Source organism: Caretta caretta, chromosome 14 (genome assembly GCF_965140235.1).
Source record: "Caretta caretta isolate rCarCar2 chromosome 14, rCarCar1.hap1, whole genome shotgun sequence".
NCBI classification, from domain to species: domain Eukaryota; kingdom Metazoa; phylum Chordata; order Testudines; family Cheloniidae; genus Caretta; species Caretta caretta.
The window spans coordinates 18,628,681-18,646,574 of NC_134219.1; the positions used below are offsets into that span (position 1 = coordinate 18,628,681).

Sequence of the window (17,894 nt, forward strand, 5' to 3'; positions counted from 1 at the left end):
CAAGGGCAGCCATCAAGCTGTTGCGGGGTATTTAAAACCTCTGTGACTGTAATAAGGAGAGTTATGTCCAGGGAGCCTCCCTGTGGATTAGAGGTCAAAGCAGCAGGATGTGGGAGGAAGACAAGACAGGGAGGCCTAGAATACAGTGGTTTCTACTAAGAGCGCTGCTAGGGTTACAGTCTGGGAACTCATCTATACAAGGGGTACGTTAGTCCTGGATAGGTTTCAGCGTAGCAGCCGTGTTAGTCTGTATTCACAAAAAGAAAAGGAGTACCTATGGCACCTTAGAGACTAACCAATTAGTCCTGGAGAGGCTATGGAACACCTCTGGCACACCGATATCAGCAGAGCACATATCCCCCTTTGCTTCCCCCCACATTACCATCTAGGTTGCCTGTAGCAGTTGCTTCCCCCTTCATTCCAACAGCAGCCCCTGTGCTAGCCGGCACCGAGGCTTTCCCATCTTCCTGCTAGGAATACAACCTCCTATTCATTCCATCCCAAACAATACTGGGCATGTAAGCAGGGCTCCAACTGAGGAGGGAGAAGAAACAACAGCTTGTCTTGTGGAGCTAATTAATTATAAATACAAGGGAAGGACAACCAGGAGGGAGAGGGCCCTGTGTTGAGCGTTTACCAGTTGAACCTTGCATGTGATCTGGGGGGGTTTTGTCTCAGGCCCTGCAGATGGAGTAGTATTGGCAGCCCCCCCGTACAAGACCCTTAAAACACAGAGAGCCGCTGTTTCCTGACTCCATCTGCCTGGGTCCATTACACTAACTAGGGGACTCCCATGGGTTTTCAGATACTTTGCTATCAAGCTATTCCACTCCAGACCTCAGAATTTTTTAAGATACTGTTAAAATACCTCCCTGTGCTTTAGGCAGAGATGCCTGCTGTGAATTCAGCTCACTGCACAGGCTACCAGGAGCCTCTTCCATCCTGCCTTCAACACTACATACAATGCAAGCAGAAACCTCAGCAAAGAAAGGAAACAGCAACTTACCCTGGCTGCTTTTATTGCTGGTGCTGCTTCTCCTCCTCCAGTCAGCTTGCAATGATTTCCTCCTCCCCCTAATCAACTAACTACTTCCACTTGCCTTGCTCTGTGCTGATGGTGAGCTCCCCCTTGATTAGCTGCAGTCAGCCTGCAAACACATCTTCTTAAAGGGGACTCGCTCCCCAGCACTCTCCTTTTCCTGTTCTTCTGCTCCCTGCCACCATCCCCACAGTCAACAGAATTCCACCCCTCCTCCCACAGCCACTTTTGAAAGGGCATATAACCCTCTTTACCAGAATCTTATATATGCCCACCCATCCTCCTAGGATGCCCTGCAATGAGATGGACCACCCCATGCTCTCCCTACCCCTCACCCCACCCGTTTGGAGTGGGAAGTGCCCTGCCTCTGGCAGGGAGGCTGCTGCATTGCAGGGCAATTTCAGTAGGCCTGCTGGAAACAACTGTGCCCCTGGAGAGTTAAGGCTTGCGAAGACAAAGGGTATGTCTACACTGCAATGAAATACTCACGGCTGACTGGGTCAGTGGACTCGGACTTGCGGGGCTGTAAAACTGCAGTGTAGACATCCAGGCTCAGGCTGGGCTCTGGGACCTTTTCCCCTTGCAGAATTCAGGCTCCATCCCAAGCCCGGACATCTACATTGCAAGTTTTACAGCCCCACAGTCCAAGCCTGTTTACATGGGCTAGCCACGGTGCTTAATTGCAGCGTAGACAGACCCGAAAAGGCCTAGACATTTGGATCCACAGTTCTGAGAGATTTCAGAGTAGCAGCCGTGTTAGTCTGTATTCGCAAAAAGAAAAGGAGGACTTGTGGCACCTTAGAGACTAACAAATTTATTTGAGCATAAGCTTTTGTGAGCTACAGCTCACTTCATCGGATGCATTCATTAGCTGGCTTGGCCTGTGTCTACTTGTAAGAACGTGTCTGTACTGTGTATGCCCTCAATGGAGTGATAGGGACCAGTTCCCTTGAAGGGTGCTTGCCAGCTTTAGAGATTGGACTAGATGGCTATCAGGAATGGCAGTGTCTTAGCAGGGATTTTCACTGAGAAAGAGCATCAGCAGCAGAGATCGATTCAGGCCCTGTCTAGACATCCATGGAGCTGCATGGGTACAAACCTCTAGTGAAGACACACTGCACCTTACCCCAGTGACCCACCAGGGTAAATTGCACTGGAGCAAGCCCCATTTTACATGGTTGCATATTCACCGAGGGCAGGATGGAGGGTTTTCATCACACTGTGGCTCCACCAGGGTTAAAAAGCACTGACAATTATACACAGGGCATTAGGGCAGACCCACCCATCCTGACTCCACATTCAAAACCACCCCCAGAGGGCTGTGTGCTGTGATGCTACCTCCTAACACAGCATCACCGCTTCAGTTTGGGCAAAGTGCCTGCTTGCCCTGCCCCTGCATTCCCAACCCGGGGTGCCAGCAGGAGCTATGGTCCCCTCCCAGCTGTGCCGGCAGCAGGATGTTGTTAACATCCTTGGGGTGAGGCTGGCACTTCGCCTCTGGGTGCCTAGTGTCATAGGGACTTGGGGCCTGCTGTGCGAACAGAGGCTCTTTTCATAGTTAAAGGGACGGCAGCTAGTGGGGACTTTTTAGTGGGATGGAATACAAAGCCAGGCAGCCCCTGGGAGCGCCCCTTGGATTATTTCAACCACACAGCAGTCTGCTACAGTAAATAAACCGAAAGGCAGCCTCCATCCCACCCCACCCCCAACATTACCTAGCCGACATCCTCAAATATTTGCATTAGAAGGGCCTCCCTAGCCTCCACTTCCCCCAGTGCAAGCAGGAAGGCGGGACTCCCGAAGATTATCACAATGTAAAATGGCCAGGCTGGAATGCCTGGCGCCACCGCTGTCATTGCACTGGTGCACGTAGGCAGCCCGAGCCCGGATACCCTTGAACCAGCCAGGTCCTGGGATGAATGGAACCAGGCTTTGGTGCCCAGTGCTTTTCGGGAGTGGTCACTGCACCGTGAGCGCTGCCTACCTGTCCACCATCTCTGCAGCAGATCACACAGACCACGGAAATGGAGACATGCTGAGGCTGCTTGGCTCAGCAAATTAATTTAAGGGCACTCCTTCCTCTATTCTCCAAGTCCATTGTCTTCCCCAGATTAAAGCTAAAATGGCTCCCTTGTTCTGAGACCTGGTTGTCTTGGCTCCAATACTGTTGCGTAGATTCTTTGATCCTCAGGGATATATATATATATATTTTAAAGCTATTCCAGGAGACAGTACATTGCAGGACCAGGATCATAGGGCATTGAAGAGGTGAAGAAAGATCAAACTGTGCGCCCCTACTGCTTTGAAACCAGGTAGGGAGAACGCACAGATCAGACGTGTTATCAGCATCAGCAGTCCTCCCTCCAAGATCAAACCCTTAGACAGATTTCTGATAACTAGACCAAAGGAGCTGCTGCTATGCCACCAGCCCTCTGGGATCCTAGCCGTGTACGAAATACTCTTCTGCAGGAAAATCAGCCAAAGGCCATGCACCCCAAACCCGATTGGTGCCTAAACCCCTGGACTTCAAGTAGCATTTTGTGCCTGTTCTGTTGCTTTCTGTTGTCTGCGGCAGGCTCTATCACTCACATTCTGCTTTCCTTCTCCCCTAAGAATTGGCTTGAGCCGCCTTATTTCCCTTGTCCGGTGGTAGGTCCCTGCCGATTACAATGTTAACCCCGCTCATCCCGATGGCTGCCTTCCCTTCTCTTCTCTTCCCCTGGCTGCCAATCAGCTCTGGCAAGGTTGCTGAAGTTGGCATGTATCCCTCTGAAAACGGGCTGGAAAACAGACTGGACAGGATTGATTCCGGCCCCTCACTTTACTGATCGCCACAAATAACAATTGCTGAGAAAGTGCCGTCACTGCGTTGAAACCGAGGCTGGAAATCCAGCCTCAATCTGTTTACCCTGCTGGATTACACCACTTTTTATGACTTAATAAAGCTCTAACCCCTATCAATGAGCATTAGTGTTTTAAGCTCCTTAATAGTGAAAATCCTACGCTAGATGCCAAACAGGGCCTTGCCCAGTAGCAGCTGGGCCCATCATTTTTTAAGGTCACTCCAGGTTTTCATTAGGTTAAGGGCCAGGACTGGGTCATGCAAGCCAGCAGGCTGACCTAAACCGTGACAGGGCCTTGCTGATGTAGGGCTCAGTCACGCTCATGCTGAAGTCAATGTCTTAAAGAGAGCAGGATCGGGGCCTTCGAACAAGAGCTATCAATATAAAATGGTTACCACTGAAAAGCCATCATGTGCCAAGAGTTAGCACGCAGCTGTGTCTGAGGTGCTGCACTTTCCATCTGTGCTTAGAACAGGAAATCAGTGCGGTCTCTCAGATGTGTGCTGACTTTATAAATGGTGGCTAATCTACACTTAACTATTATTAAAACAATTACACATGCTCAGGATTACAACCATTTCCTGGATGCTTGTGAAATGTCCCTACTCTGGGTCACGAGCAGGGACTGAACCAGAAACTTTACCCAAACAGCATGGACTTCTACCCCTTGAACTAAAGGAGTAACTCCACGAATTGCTAGCAGTAGCAAGTACTTATCCTCTGCGTGAGTGAGCTGCTGGAGGGAGAACATAACATGCTTGGCCAGCCTGTTATATTTGAAACTGAAGTCTTTTTTCTTTTTTTACAGATTTAATAATTTTATTAAGATGATGTTGAAGTAAAAAGAAAATGGTACAGAGTTTAAGCATAGAAGTTTCTGGTTATCAGGGAATAAAGTACAGATTATCAAGGGGTGCGAAATTCGGTTTAGGAATGGGTGGCGTAAGGAATACGTAATCTGCAATCTCCCCGATTGGGGGTAAAAGTTTAACGGGTCAAAGTACAGACATTGAGATATGGGGGTATGTTGTCCATATAATGGCTATGTTCAGGTGTGAAGTATGAGTGGATAAGATGATGAGGATGGATTTACCCTCATTTGGTGGGATTTAATGTTCAGTGAGTTTATGGTTCCAGTTCATATGGTCCAATGGAAAAAGTCTCTCAGTCCCTTTCCCATAGTTGATGCACGATGTCGTACCGGCTCACACCTGCTGGTACTGTCGGTGGCCGGTGATGTGTTCGACGTAGATGTCCCTGGACCATCGGATGGCGTCCGAGACCATGAGGTGCCGCATGAGCCGTGCGTACTACTTCTGTCCTCACTGTTCCACACAGACTCGGATTTGTGATGTTAGCCTTGTTTGTGAGCAGCAGAAAACTGCAGAAAAAGTTTCTCCCCTCAACAAGTCAAGCGCTGTAGCGCAGTGGTTCTCAAAGCCGGTCCACTGCTTGTTGAGGGAAAGCCCCTGGCGTGCCGGGCTGGTTTGTTTACGTGCCGAGTCCGCAGGTTTGGCTGATCGCGGCTCCCACTGGCCACGGTTCGCCGCTCCAGGCCAATGGGGACTGCAGGAAGCGGCGCGGGCCAAAGGACATGCGGGCTGCCCTTCCCGCAGCCATGATCGGCCGAACCTGCGGACTCGGCACGTAAACAAACCAGCTCGGCATGCCAGGGGCTTTCCCTCAACAAGCAGCGGACCGGCTTTGAGAACCACTGCTGTAGCACATCTATAAACACTGCATCATGGCTGGTAACTCACATACCGTGGGGCTGGTTGCTCACGTATCACGGGACTCTTACACACTCTTTCGATCGGACTTACTGTTTCAGCTGCAGAAGCAACACAAAGAGCCCACCCAGAAAAACGATTGAAGGGTGGGGAGAATGAGCCCCCGAGCACAAAGACTATAAAGAGACATCCCCTGACTCTACCAAAGAGACACGCTGGGCATTTAGAACAGTACATTTCATCAAAGTTATCTGTGGACTGTTTGCATAGAGCAGTGATACTCAAGACCTCAGTGGTTCAGGAGCCAAATTAGCAATCAACGTGACCCAAAATAGCCACAGTCGTGTGAATTCATTGTTCCATTTACTACAGTACTATCTAGTCATATTTAAACAGTATGACAGGGAAATATTTAGATTACATATATCCCCACATATATCATTCTCACGCAAAATGACTGACCAAGTATTATTATTTTATCAACTACAATTGGTTAATGACATAGTAAAAGCCTCCTGATTGGTTAATAGTTAAGTCACACTGTGTTTTAATATCACGCACTGCAAAGAGGCTCCAGCAACTCATTAAAGACTCACTTGAGGCTCCGAAGCCTCAGTCGGAGTATCACTGGCACAGAGGAATCGCTTGTATAGCGACACGACCACCTCTCACATTTGTGCTGTAGTAGCACCAACAGGCTGCTGAGGTTGAGGCCCAATTATACTAGTTTCTATAAATGGAGATAGGAAGAGACAGTCCCTATCCCGAAGAGCTTACTGCCCAAAACGACAGCAGGTTAGTGGCAGGAAGGATTCTTATCACCAGTTGCTAGTGAGCAACACAGAGATTAAGTGACTTGCCCAAGGTCACACAGGACATCTATAGCAGATCCAGGAATTGAATCCAGGACTCCTGCACCCCGGTCTAGGGTCATAATTCACAAGATCACCCTGCCTCTCTCTAAAAACTTTGGGACTAGGAATAATTCTGGGCCACCCCCTGTGTTCTTATGAGAAGCGTCACAGATTTGCACTCTGCACAAGGGGACATGCTGTCAGTGTTGCATCTCCTCCAAAACACTGGGCCTGATTCTCCCCTCCTTTGCACAGCCACTTACACGTGTGAGTGTAAAACTAGACCAGATCAAAATTCTCCATGCACACCAATGGCAGCATTTTATATCCCCTTGGTACAAGGCAGTGGAGAATCAGGCCCAGCATCAGCCCAGGGTGCCAGAAATTCTGCTGGGGCACTGGTTCAGTACTGGCTCCCAGAGGAGACTCCGTGGTATCTATAGTCATGAATCATCAGTGCCAGTAGCACTTTCCACAGGAGCCCAGGTTTTCCTTGGGGCAATCCCATCCAAAGGCTGCACCAGGGTCCGCTGCTGCTTATCTTGGAATGGGTGGCCATATGGCCCACTGGACGGGCACCAGGCTAGGAGACAAGATTGCTGGGTTCTAGTTTTAACTCGGCAATTGATACGCTATTTTGGACACAGTACAGAGTGCAAGGTTCCGGCAGCCAGACGTTCGGCCTTGTGGCTCTTAACAACAGAGCTCTGAAGAGTGGTTTACAATCCATACAGGCGCACATCGCATTGATCCCTGGTTTACCGCACAGCAATAGGGCTCAGACACCAAACTGTTTGTATTTTATTTTTGGTAAATAAAATGGCCCAATTTGCAGTGGTGCCAATCACCCATAATTCCTACTGGCTTCAATGGGTGCTGCAGGTGTTCTGCACCTTGGAAACTCCAGCCGCTTGTATTGCAACTCTCAGATCAGGAGCAGAAAATGGAGCAAATTCAGACCATAGTGAAGCTCCATTAAAGTCAATAGGAGGCAGTGTGAGCCACTGAACAGGGAAGGACTCCGGTCCGCAAATCAGATTCTAGCCAGTGCAATTCAAATTTTTAACAGTGAGGGTAATTAGCCATTGGAAGCATTCAAGGGCGACGGGTGGGAGGGGCCCAGAGAGTCACATGACCCTCGCCAAATGCTGGGGGGGGGGGCAAGGGGCCAGCAGCTGGCAGGGCCAAAGCCGGAAGGGAAGAGGCAGGGCCAGAGTCTCTCCTCTTCCGGCCATGCTGCCCGGCTGTTGTACTCTCCCACGCTACCTGGGAGGGCATGCTGCCCAGCGTGGTGCAGCCAGGTAACGTGGGATAGGGAAGAGACAGGCTGGGGAGAGCGTGGAGGCCCTGGGCTGGGAGGAGTCATGTGTGGGCATCAAGTGGTGAGGCCACATGCCCCCCTTTGTGTCCCTCCCCACTAGTCGCCACCAAGGGTTGTTTGTGGTGGAGTCTCCATCACTGGAAATCTTTACATCAAGAGTGGATGTTTTTCTGAAAGATCTGATCTAGTTCAAACAGGAATTAATTCCGGGAAGTTTGTGATATGCAGGAGGTCAGTCTAAATTATCACAATAGTTCCTTTTGGTCTTGTAATCTGTGAATCAATGAATCAGCTGCCACTCGCCTGCACTGAGACCTTAGATAAGATACTTCACCTCTCTATCCCTTAGTTCACCCCAAAATGGAAGGACAATAATCAGGGCCGGCTCTAGGTTTTTTGCTGCCCCAAGCTCCGAGAGCGCAACTGCCCAAGCCAAAAAAAAACAAACAAAAAAAAGGAATGCGGGAATGCCACCACCCCGGCATTGTGCCGCCCCAAGCACGTGCTTGCTTTGCTGGTGCCTAGAGCCGGTCCTGGCAATAATACACATCTTCCAGGGTAAAGCGCTTAGACATCTATTGGTGAAGAGAACTATATAAGAGTTAGCTATAATCATTGTATTGGAATTAGACATTAATATTTGTTACATTCGATTGTGGCAGAGCCCCGAGTCCCTCCTCCTACATAAAATGCAATTTTCTTCTTCAAGTTGTCAGTTTTTGGCACTGGTTGAACTCCCTATTTAAACAGCATAATCCTTGCTTAGCATATGCCTGGGCCTGGGCAAAGACCCCATTCATTTCTGAACAGGGCTGCAAGCAGAAATTTACTTAGCGGCTTAATCCCACAAAAGGGAAACCTTACACTTTCTGGGGGTGAATGAACCCAATCCAAACTCCAAGGATTCAGAACAAACAAGACCCGGTCCTGCCACTGCGGGGCAGCCCCAGCAACAGGAGCAATGCAGAGAGCAGAGACTTGCACTAATTAGCTGCAGTTCCTGTTTGAGAACAGATGTAAAACAAAAACAAAAAAACTCCCCAGACATTTGCAGTAGCTAGTTATTCACCAGTCATCTTTTTGGCCAGAGTTTTGGCCATAAATTTTTTTGCCCCCCATATGCTGTGGTAAAGATACTCCATTATCAATGGTTCTAAGAGTCAGGAGAATGCAGCGTTGAATGGGAGCATTGAGTGGGGGGAAACTGAAGAGTGAGAGGAGGACGGTCCAGTGATTAGGGCTCTGGCCTTGGACTTGGAAGACCTGGGTTCAAGTTCTTGCTCTATCACAGAATTCCTGTGTGAACATGGACAAGTCACTTAGCGTCTCTGAGCCTCACAGTTCCCCCATCTGTAAAGTGGGGATGATAGCACTGCTCTGCCTCACAGGGGTGTTGTGAAGGTAAATACACTAAAGACTGGTTTCAGAGTAGCAGCCATGTTAGTCTGTATTCGCAAAAAGAAAAGGGAGTATTTGTGGCACCTTAGCGACTAACCAATTTATTTGAGCATAAGCTTCGTGAGCTACAGCTCACTTCATCTGTAGCTCATGAATGCTTATGCTCAAATAAATTGGTTAGTCTCTAGGGTGCCACAAGTACTCCTTTTCTTTTCACACTAAAGACTGTGAGGGACTATATCAGTACTTTAGATAGTGAGGGGAACTTTTGGAATCAAGTACTTTTGCAGTTGTGAATTTGTTTTGATTGGCAAGAAACCAGGGAGCAATTCTGACTGTTTCCCTGAATTCAATAAGCTGCATCATTCGTATCTTCTGGAGAAGCATCAGTTTTCCATTTGCCACCTATGATCTCTCCCTCCTGCTGCAGCGCAGGGAACATCTGTGTGGGAAATGCATCCGCTCTGACAGCTCGTTCCCACAGCCTGCTCCGTAAAATTCAAGCCTGGTCTCAACACATGAGTAGGGCAAGCAGCGTATTGGGGCATTTCAGACTCTGCAAGTCCTGGGCCAGTCTAACCTTCGCTCTCTCACAGACATTCCCCCGGGTTAAAGTACCGGAGGGAGAGCCAATTTACAACCTGATTCCCTCCCATGACTAGGAGCCCAACAAATCACATGGGCAGCTCTGGACATACCTTCCGCTTTGCTCAACCTTTTCAGGTGAAACTACAGCAAGTTTGGGAAAAGGAGCTGGGGCTCAGCTAGTTCAGCTCTGTGTCTCTTAAGAAAAACAACACATTCCTGTTCAGCGAGCTCGGCCTGGCTGCCTGACCCCTGGCTAAGAAAGGGAAAGAACAGCTCCCGCAGACTGACACCTCCAGCCTGGCTCGCGTCCACCAGCAGGCACAGGACGGACGGACGGACAGAAGGAACCATTCTGGATTTTGCCATTGGTTGATATGCAAAGCCGACTCTGCATCCTTGGGAGGTGTCAGCTGCTCTGCCAAGAGGGTGCGACTCACTTCCCTTCACCCAGCATTGCCACTGCAGCAGCACCTTCCTTCCAGCGCGGCTCATTAGCAGCAGGGAGACCCACAGCGCCACTAGGCCAGCGACCTCTAACTGTGCTCCATCAGTCACTGCTGAGAGGCAGGCCCAGGGCCAGACACGCACTCAAGGAGCACAGGAGAAAAATGCTCCCATCATCCTCTGCTCACCAAGGACACAAGCTCGGTCGTGCAATATGCTGACATCATCAGGAGTTGAGAGCACTCAGGAGACACCTAGAACGTGACAGGATCAGGCCCAGCAGCTACTGATTTGCCTTTACACGTAGAGGTTGTTAGACAAGTAGACAAACACAAGTGTCGCAGCTACAAAGGTTACCTTGGAGACAGTGATGCTCAGACCTACAGAAGGTGGGGAGGCCTGCTCTTTGGGCCACAGCTAGAGATCTGCTGCCCTGGTTGAGGAAGAGAGCAGACTAATTCCCATGCCACATTGCCTCGGAGCTGCCTGTGTCTTCTAGTGTGTTTCTGGTTGATGGGCAGCTAACAGCTCCCCTCCTGCAGTTAAGACTTGAGTGTTGTCCCACTACTTATGGGAGAGAGGTCCTGAACCTAGACCATCAATAGCTAACTCCTCACCCTACATTAGAAATTCATCTGCCACCTTCAGCCAAACACTAACTACAGCCAGCAGCTGATTAACCAGAGATTGAATGGATCAGCTGGTCTGAAGGGGCTCTTGCACCCCAAGATTGGGTTGCCTCCCACTGGGCTCCAAGTTTGGACACCTCTCTCCCACGTAGCCTCCTGCCACATAAAATGTATGCACCAAGCTCCCAATTCACTGTTCCACAAAGCCCGCTTTAAGCCATTCCAGCAGCATAAAGGAGCTGTTCGGTAGCAGAACGGACTGCTTGGCTAATAACCCCAGTGGAACTGCTCTACGCCACTCCCTCTTGCAGCTCCCTCAGACTGCTCTCACTTACACCAGGCTGAGAACACAGGGATGGGGGCAGTGGCTTAGGGTATGATTACAATGCAATAAAAGATCCATGGCATGGCCACGGGCCGGCTGACTCAGGCTCTTGGAGCTTGGGTTCGAGGGGCTAAAATTGGCAGTGTAGACATTGGGGCTTGGGTTGGAGCCTGGGCTTTGAGATCCTGAGTCCGGGCTCCAGCCCAAGCCTGAACGCCTACACTGCTATTTTTAGCCCCGCAGCCCGAGCCAGCTGACCCGGGCTCCGAGACTCTGTGCCACAGGGTTTTTATTGCAGTGTAGACATACCCTTAAAATCTTCTGTCAATGGATGGAGTGGAGATCAGAATGAATGGAGAATCAGGAACCACATCTCCCACTCCCCAGCACAACCATTGCAAAGCACCTTGAAGCTAGTCTGCCCCCACAAACTCAGGACATTTTCAGAGTGATTTGGCACTACTTCACCACGACCTGTGTTTCTCTAGCCACTAGCAGCTTAATTTATGGGCAACTAAAAACAGCAACAGGCGATTTGCATAAAGACACACAGGAAATGCACTCAGCAAGTAACAATCAGTTCTCATCCAACGGCATTAAATGGGCGAGGGGAAAAATGCACATCTTGTAATTTTTTTTGGTGAACAAATAAATGCAGTGAAGTGTGGGAAGTCACCCCAGAGCTCAAAATGGGCTTGCTGGACCGTTTCAATCCAGCATGACTGGCCCTACAGTAAGATTCTTCAGCGCTCTGCTCCATCAGAGTTTGAGTGACATCAGCACTGCAGCTTGCCCCAATTCCCTCTGGAATTATAAACTTTATAAATTATAAATTCAATTATAAAGTCAAACAGACCTCCCCGTTAGGAGCATTTCTCTGATAGCCAGCTGGACTTTCCCATGCTAACTTTCATCCCGTAATTCTAGGACAGCCTTTCTGTACCAACCAAAATTCTACTCCAAGCATGGCACCTCACACACACTTCTGAAATGGTTTGCCACATTTCTCTTCAACCTTGTCTACACAGGCCTGGCAATGGTTTCACTATGTTGCTTAAACCAGTCCAACCCTTTGTATATCAGGAACCAATACAAACCCTGCACGTGTAAGCACCTTTAACCAAGGATCAGTGTCTGTCTGGAGGCTTTAACTGAATTGGTGTTTCTATCCATTTCATTAGACTGGTGTGAAAACTGCACACACAAGCCCCTATCTGACCAAGCAGCACATATTTAGGATCCATTCTTGTCCCTACTGATGTCAACAGGAAAAACTTCAATTTGCTTTTAGTGGATGCAGTACCAGGCCCTTAGTTTTCTCAATAACTCCTCACCAGTCACCTTAATTATTATTGTCATTCTACTCTGAATTCCCTTCGCTCTGTCCTTATCTACTGAGGAGGAGAATCAGCAGTCGTGGAGAACAGCAAAAGGGAATCATGGAAGCAAATTAGTTACAAAGAGGCTGCATGGCACTAGAATGGGAATTAGCCGATCTGGGCTCTCTGCCACTGACCTGCTTGGTGACCTTGGGTTAGTCAACTGAACTCTCTCAGCCCATTTCCCCTCCCACCCTTCATCTGCCTTCTCTATTTAGGACGTAAGATTTGCAGGACAGGGATGGTCTTGTGTGTTTGTACTGTACCTAGCACACCAGAGCCCCGTTCTCGGACGAGACCTCCAGACACTACAAAGCATAAGTAGTAGCCTAGAGAACTTCCTCATAGTGCTTCAGCCTTTCATTATTTTTAACCACAAGTTGTTGTGGGTCCAGCTAGTGCTACAGCATCAGGAAACAAAGGGATGCCTGCTCAAAGTGGTGTGGTGTGTTACCATGACGGGCCAGACAAAGGCGGTCAGTTACGTCTTAGTACAAATACTCCCAGCTGAGGTGTGACTGCGCACACGCAGAGCAGGCGGTTTCTGGACTATTGTTGTCAATGCTGAGCAAGCCAGCACTTCCCCTGTCTCAGAACAGAGTTAGCAACAGCATATAGCATGGCTGGTCTTTGTTAGGACATTTCTCTGCATAAGAGAACTTAGGTTCGTTACTGGGTGCTCGACGAGGCTTGTATATGGCTAAAATGCTCCTGAGTGCTGATTCTTCTAGTGCCTTTTGCATGCCCTGATAGAGACATCCACATTTGACAGCTGGCCCCAATCGTGCCCTTACTCACGTAAGTAACTCCCACCGATGCAAAGCCCACCTGAGTAAGGGCTATGTAGGACAGGCCTATTGTGCCTATGTATTCATGATGGTCAACGTACAATGCATGCACACGTACAAACCAGGTGGAAGGGGCGTTTCTTTGTGCCCCTAAAGATTCCCATGGCGGAGAGATTTTCTTGCTTTTGGTGCTGTGCAACCCAGAAGAAGGGAGGACAACCCAACACTGAAGAGAGGGGAAAACTCTTAGCTACAATCCTATTAAAGCTGCCATGGTGCTCCTCTTTCTTCTAGAGCTTAATTAACAGCGTGTTGTCATCCCAGGTTGTTTATAGAACCAGCCCTGTCATTTAATGCAGATGCTGTTCTGCTAATAATAATGCTTTGTACTTGTATATCTAAGAAATCCATGAGCAAGGGTGGAGGCAGATGGGGGGGAAAGGGCCCAGGCATGTAAGTGCAGAGTTATCCAGCTACATTCTTATAGTCATGCCCATCACCATTGTTTCTGGTACCCCTATAATATCTTCCCTTCGGCCCCCAGCCCCAGGGGGAACAATGGATCATTTTGTTTCCTCATGCTCAGCACTGTGTCTTACCCAACCCAAGTGGGAACCCTGGGCTGGTCCCAGCCCCTCGTGTCAGCTCTGCTCACCGTGATGATAAATGCGTCGTTACAAGCTTCCTGTTTATCTCTGCGCTGCAGCACCAGCAGGGAGTGAGCGCTCAATGGAGGACATCCCTCACCCCTGCCAGTCTCACCCGCTTCCTCCTTGAGGAAACACTTCCCTGGGAACCCAGTGCACCAGCCTTACACAGGGTGGGTGCAGCGGCACATCCCATGGTGCTGCTGGGCAACAGGATTGGGGCTTGAAGATGCAGGTTCTGAAGCTGCAAGGTGCTGAGCCCCCTCAACCATCCTGGGCTTCGATGGGCATGGAGGATGCTCAGTACCTCACAGGATCAGACCCCTAAATGCTCAAATCAGTGTCAGTTCACTGAGCCTTAGTGGTAGCACCTTACAGGAGAGGTAAAGCAGGTGTCTACCCCGCCCCTAAACCTGGGAGGTTGCTTTCACTGAAACCCCTGTGGCGCTCTCTCATCCACCCAAGACAAAGCACATCTCCAGTGCCGCCCTGTGTCCTAGGTCTCACCACGGAGGAGGCAATGTTCCGCTTTTCACCCTAGCGTACAGACAGCTTTGGAGGCCAGCAGGTAAAGGGTTAACTCTGGAGCTCACTAATTCCACCTCAGCACCTCTCCTGGGAGGGGAAGTGCTTCCTTGCTCCCCAGCTGCAAATGCTCCTGTAGTCGTGGCCCGGCAGAGCCAACTCATTGGTCCAGGAGTATCCCAAGCTGCCTCGTTTGAGCACAGCCATGGCAAGCCCAGGAGCACACAGCAGAGTGCAGAGCTACTTGTGACAGTGGCTGCTGCTTGCTGTGTGCGTCCGACACCAGCACATGCCCGGCTGTGCTTCATGGCTTACACTCACGTCAGCGAACGGCACAGGAGGCGCCGACTCCCTAGAAACAGACTGGGAGCTGGACCTTCCGGACTTGATATTTAGAGCACTGTCCCCTGGAAAGTGGGGGAGGTTCCAGTGACCACATGCTGCATGGCTCTGGGCTGAATTAGGTAGAAGGCTCCAGTTTAGCATCCTCAGAGCCCTCCAGCATATGAAGCGGAGGAGACTGGATGGTAGCAGCCCCCAAGGAAGGACTTGAGGAAATCATAATGCATTTAGCTGGCCCAGCAGTGTAGCATGCTGCATGGCCATGTGCAACAGCCCCGGCTGGCATCTCCCCAGTCCTGTGAAGGCAACACACTGAACCTCTGAAGAAGGGGTGTCCCGCACTGCACGAGAGTGGTGCCTCCGGCTGATTAATGAGTGACACTGATGGACCCCAAATCTTCAACTCACTCTTGGTCAGAGGACGGGTCTAAGCAGGGGATAATTCGGTGCAACTGTTGGGATTCCAGCAACAATGCAAAAGGTCTCACCTTCCCTCTTCGGTCTCAGGAGAGACTAGAAAATATGTTCCTAGACATTTCCAGGCCTGCTTTAGGGTCACCGTATCTTAACGTTCAATTTAGTAGAGAGGCACTCCTGGGAGTGTCTCATTAACTCCCCTCTCATGCCAGTTTGACTCAGACCCAAAAGGGAAATCCCTTCTCTCCTCTTAGCTGCAACTCACCAAGAGAAAGCACCTTATGATTCTCTTCCCAGATGGGCAGAGCCCAGCACTCCTTCCCCAACACATGTCCTTGGCTCCTGGCTGGTGCGGGCCGATTTGGATCCCAACTTCTGGTGGATAGCCAATGTTTTAGTTATTAGTATCTGTATTACAGCAGCACCTAGATTCCCCAGCTGTGATCAGGGCTCAGTGCAGCAGGCTCCGGATGCACAGTCCCTGCCTGAGAGCTTCCAGTCTGAACAGACAAGACAGACACAGAGTGAGAGGCAAAACCGAGCTCTTGGGACTTGCCCCAGGTCACACACCAGGGCAATGGCAGGGCTTGGATTAGCACCCAGCACTCCAGACTCACAGGGCAGTGCCCGAGCCACAGGACTATGGTGGCTTCAGTCTGGCCATTCCAGAGTGGAACAGGTCACCAAGTTCTGATGTGGATCAGAGCCTTCCCAGAACTGGATCTGGACTTTACTGCAGTCCCATTTCTACTGGGATTCTTTCACTTTGGGAAAAAACGAGGACTCGTGATACAGACTAACACGGTTACCCCTCTGAAACCTTCACTTTGGGATTACCCTGCTGCCTAGGGCTAATTGACTGATCTAGTCCTCCTGGCAAGAGAACATGCCCTGCAAACTGGATCCCTGCAGAGAGCGCAAGTCGCAAATCCACATTCCCATGGAACTGCTGGGAGAAAGGGCTCCCGTTGCCTGCCAAGCAGCAGGGCCTTGTTGTGCAGATGCAGTTGCAGAAGTGCCTAAAGCCAGGCCTCGCCCTTGCGATCTGCATTTCCTTGGGCGCCAGAGGAGCCAGCCTCATTGGGATTGGGAAAGAGCGGTATTCATATGGTAATTCTTCTGCGAAGAGAGAACAAGGAGAAGCCTCTTCTGCTCAGCAGCTGGGGCTGGGCTCCCACTAAGGAGGAGCCAGCTGGCTGCCCCAACCGCCAGGGACAAAAATACAGGCCTTGCCTTTTGTTCTACTTTTCCCGCCTGCTCGCTGGCATTGTCCCTATTCCACCCACTCCGGCCTGCCCCACCCTCCGACAGCCCCTGCTGGCCTGATTCAGAGCCTGCCCAGCCCAGCATGGGCCCAGGGGTCAAAGGGAAACAGCCCGGAGCGGGAAACAGCTTGGCCCATTGGCAAGGGGGAAGGAGGCATTTGAATGGAGTCCCATTGCCCAAGGTAGAGCGGGGACAGCTCCCCTGTTTGAGGCGAGGTCTGACACAGCACCAGTTAGTGGCTGCCCTCAGTCCTGAAGGGGCATCAAAGGCCACTGTGAGATTGGCTGGCCACTGCCTACAGTTTGTGATGGGAAAGCAAAGTCCCACACTGCACTAAGAAAACAGGATCACAATACAGTTCCCAGCACTAGTGGTTAGGACAAGTGGCACCCTGAGATGAGGGTCTCATCTGAAGATGCTCCAGGGCCAGTGGCTAACGATGGGAGGGCTCCAGGAGAGGAAGCCTACAGTGAGTGTCGCTGACCAGTGGGGAAACGTGGAGGCGATAAACAGAGGGGGAAATTATGCCAATGAAACTCAGCAGAAAGCCACATTAGGGGGCATAAAACTTGAGCTGTCAGTGCCCCTGTCTCACACACACTGTGGGCAAGTCTGTTGTCCAGTCTGGTTTCAAATGTTCGTACTTTCCACCTCTTGTGGACTGTCCAATAGAGGCTGCATGTTACTATTTTTAATCTATGAATCAGGAGAATCAGCTACAGACATTCCCTATTGCCCAGCCATCCCTGAGAAAGTGACAGAGGCAATTCCCCTGCTCCCCACAATCATCCTGGGTAAGAGTGTTACTGGGGGAATGGAAAAAATTAACCTTTTCCAGCTGAGCCAGGAGAAAGCTCACAGCAAATGCTGCCTCCATCTAACTCACAATCCTCCCCAAACACTGAAGAACATGGTTTTTTGTCTTCCATTCAGTGACTCCTCCTGTCAGAAAACAAATCAAAAGCCTCCATGAAAGTGAAGATACAGAGATGCTGCCACTAAAGCAGCAGCTCAGGAAGATTTTGATTCTTCTTTCTCTCTGCTCCAAAGGCCCCTTCAATGAGCAGGCATGTAAATCTGTGCTTCAGGGGTTTAGCGTCTGATGCCGAACAATCCTGCAGTGCTCTCCGGACCCTCGCGAAAGCCAAAAGATTGTCAATAAGCAACTTGTGCACCAAAAGTCCTGGCTGGGACCTTAGCTCCCGTTCCTAAGATCTGAGTACTTGGCCCTCGAAAGAACAAACACACCTGGGGGCAACACAGATGAGGATGGAGATTTCAACATCATTTATGATCTTAACAGAGTTTAAAAATTCAGAGCAGGAGAAAGGAGCGTGAGCCCCGAGGAGGAGTTCCCAG

At 50.1% G+C, this 17,894-nt stretch overlaps 1 protein-coding gene across 6 annotated transcripts in view; it reads right to left on the reverse strand.

The window, feature by feature from the left end:
• Window positions 1-17,894, reverse strand: part of SEPTIN9 (septin 9) — a 262,067-nt gene that overhangs the window by 48,082 nt on the left and 196,091 nt on the right. Inside the window, exon 1 of one of the 6 annotated variants that reach the window (XM_048817774.2) lies at window positions 1,007-1,136. The exons of the other annotated variants lie outside the window; for them this stretch is intronic. The gene's annotated coding sequence lies outside the window, so the exon portion shown is untranslated. Of the gene's footprint in view, window positions 1-1,006; window positions 1,137-17,894 lie in introns of those variants that run through there. 6 annotated transcript variants of the gene reach the window in all.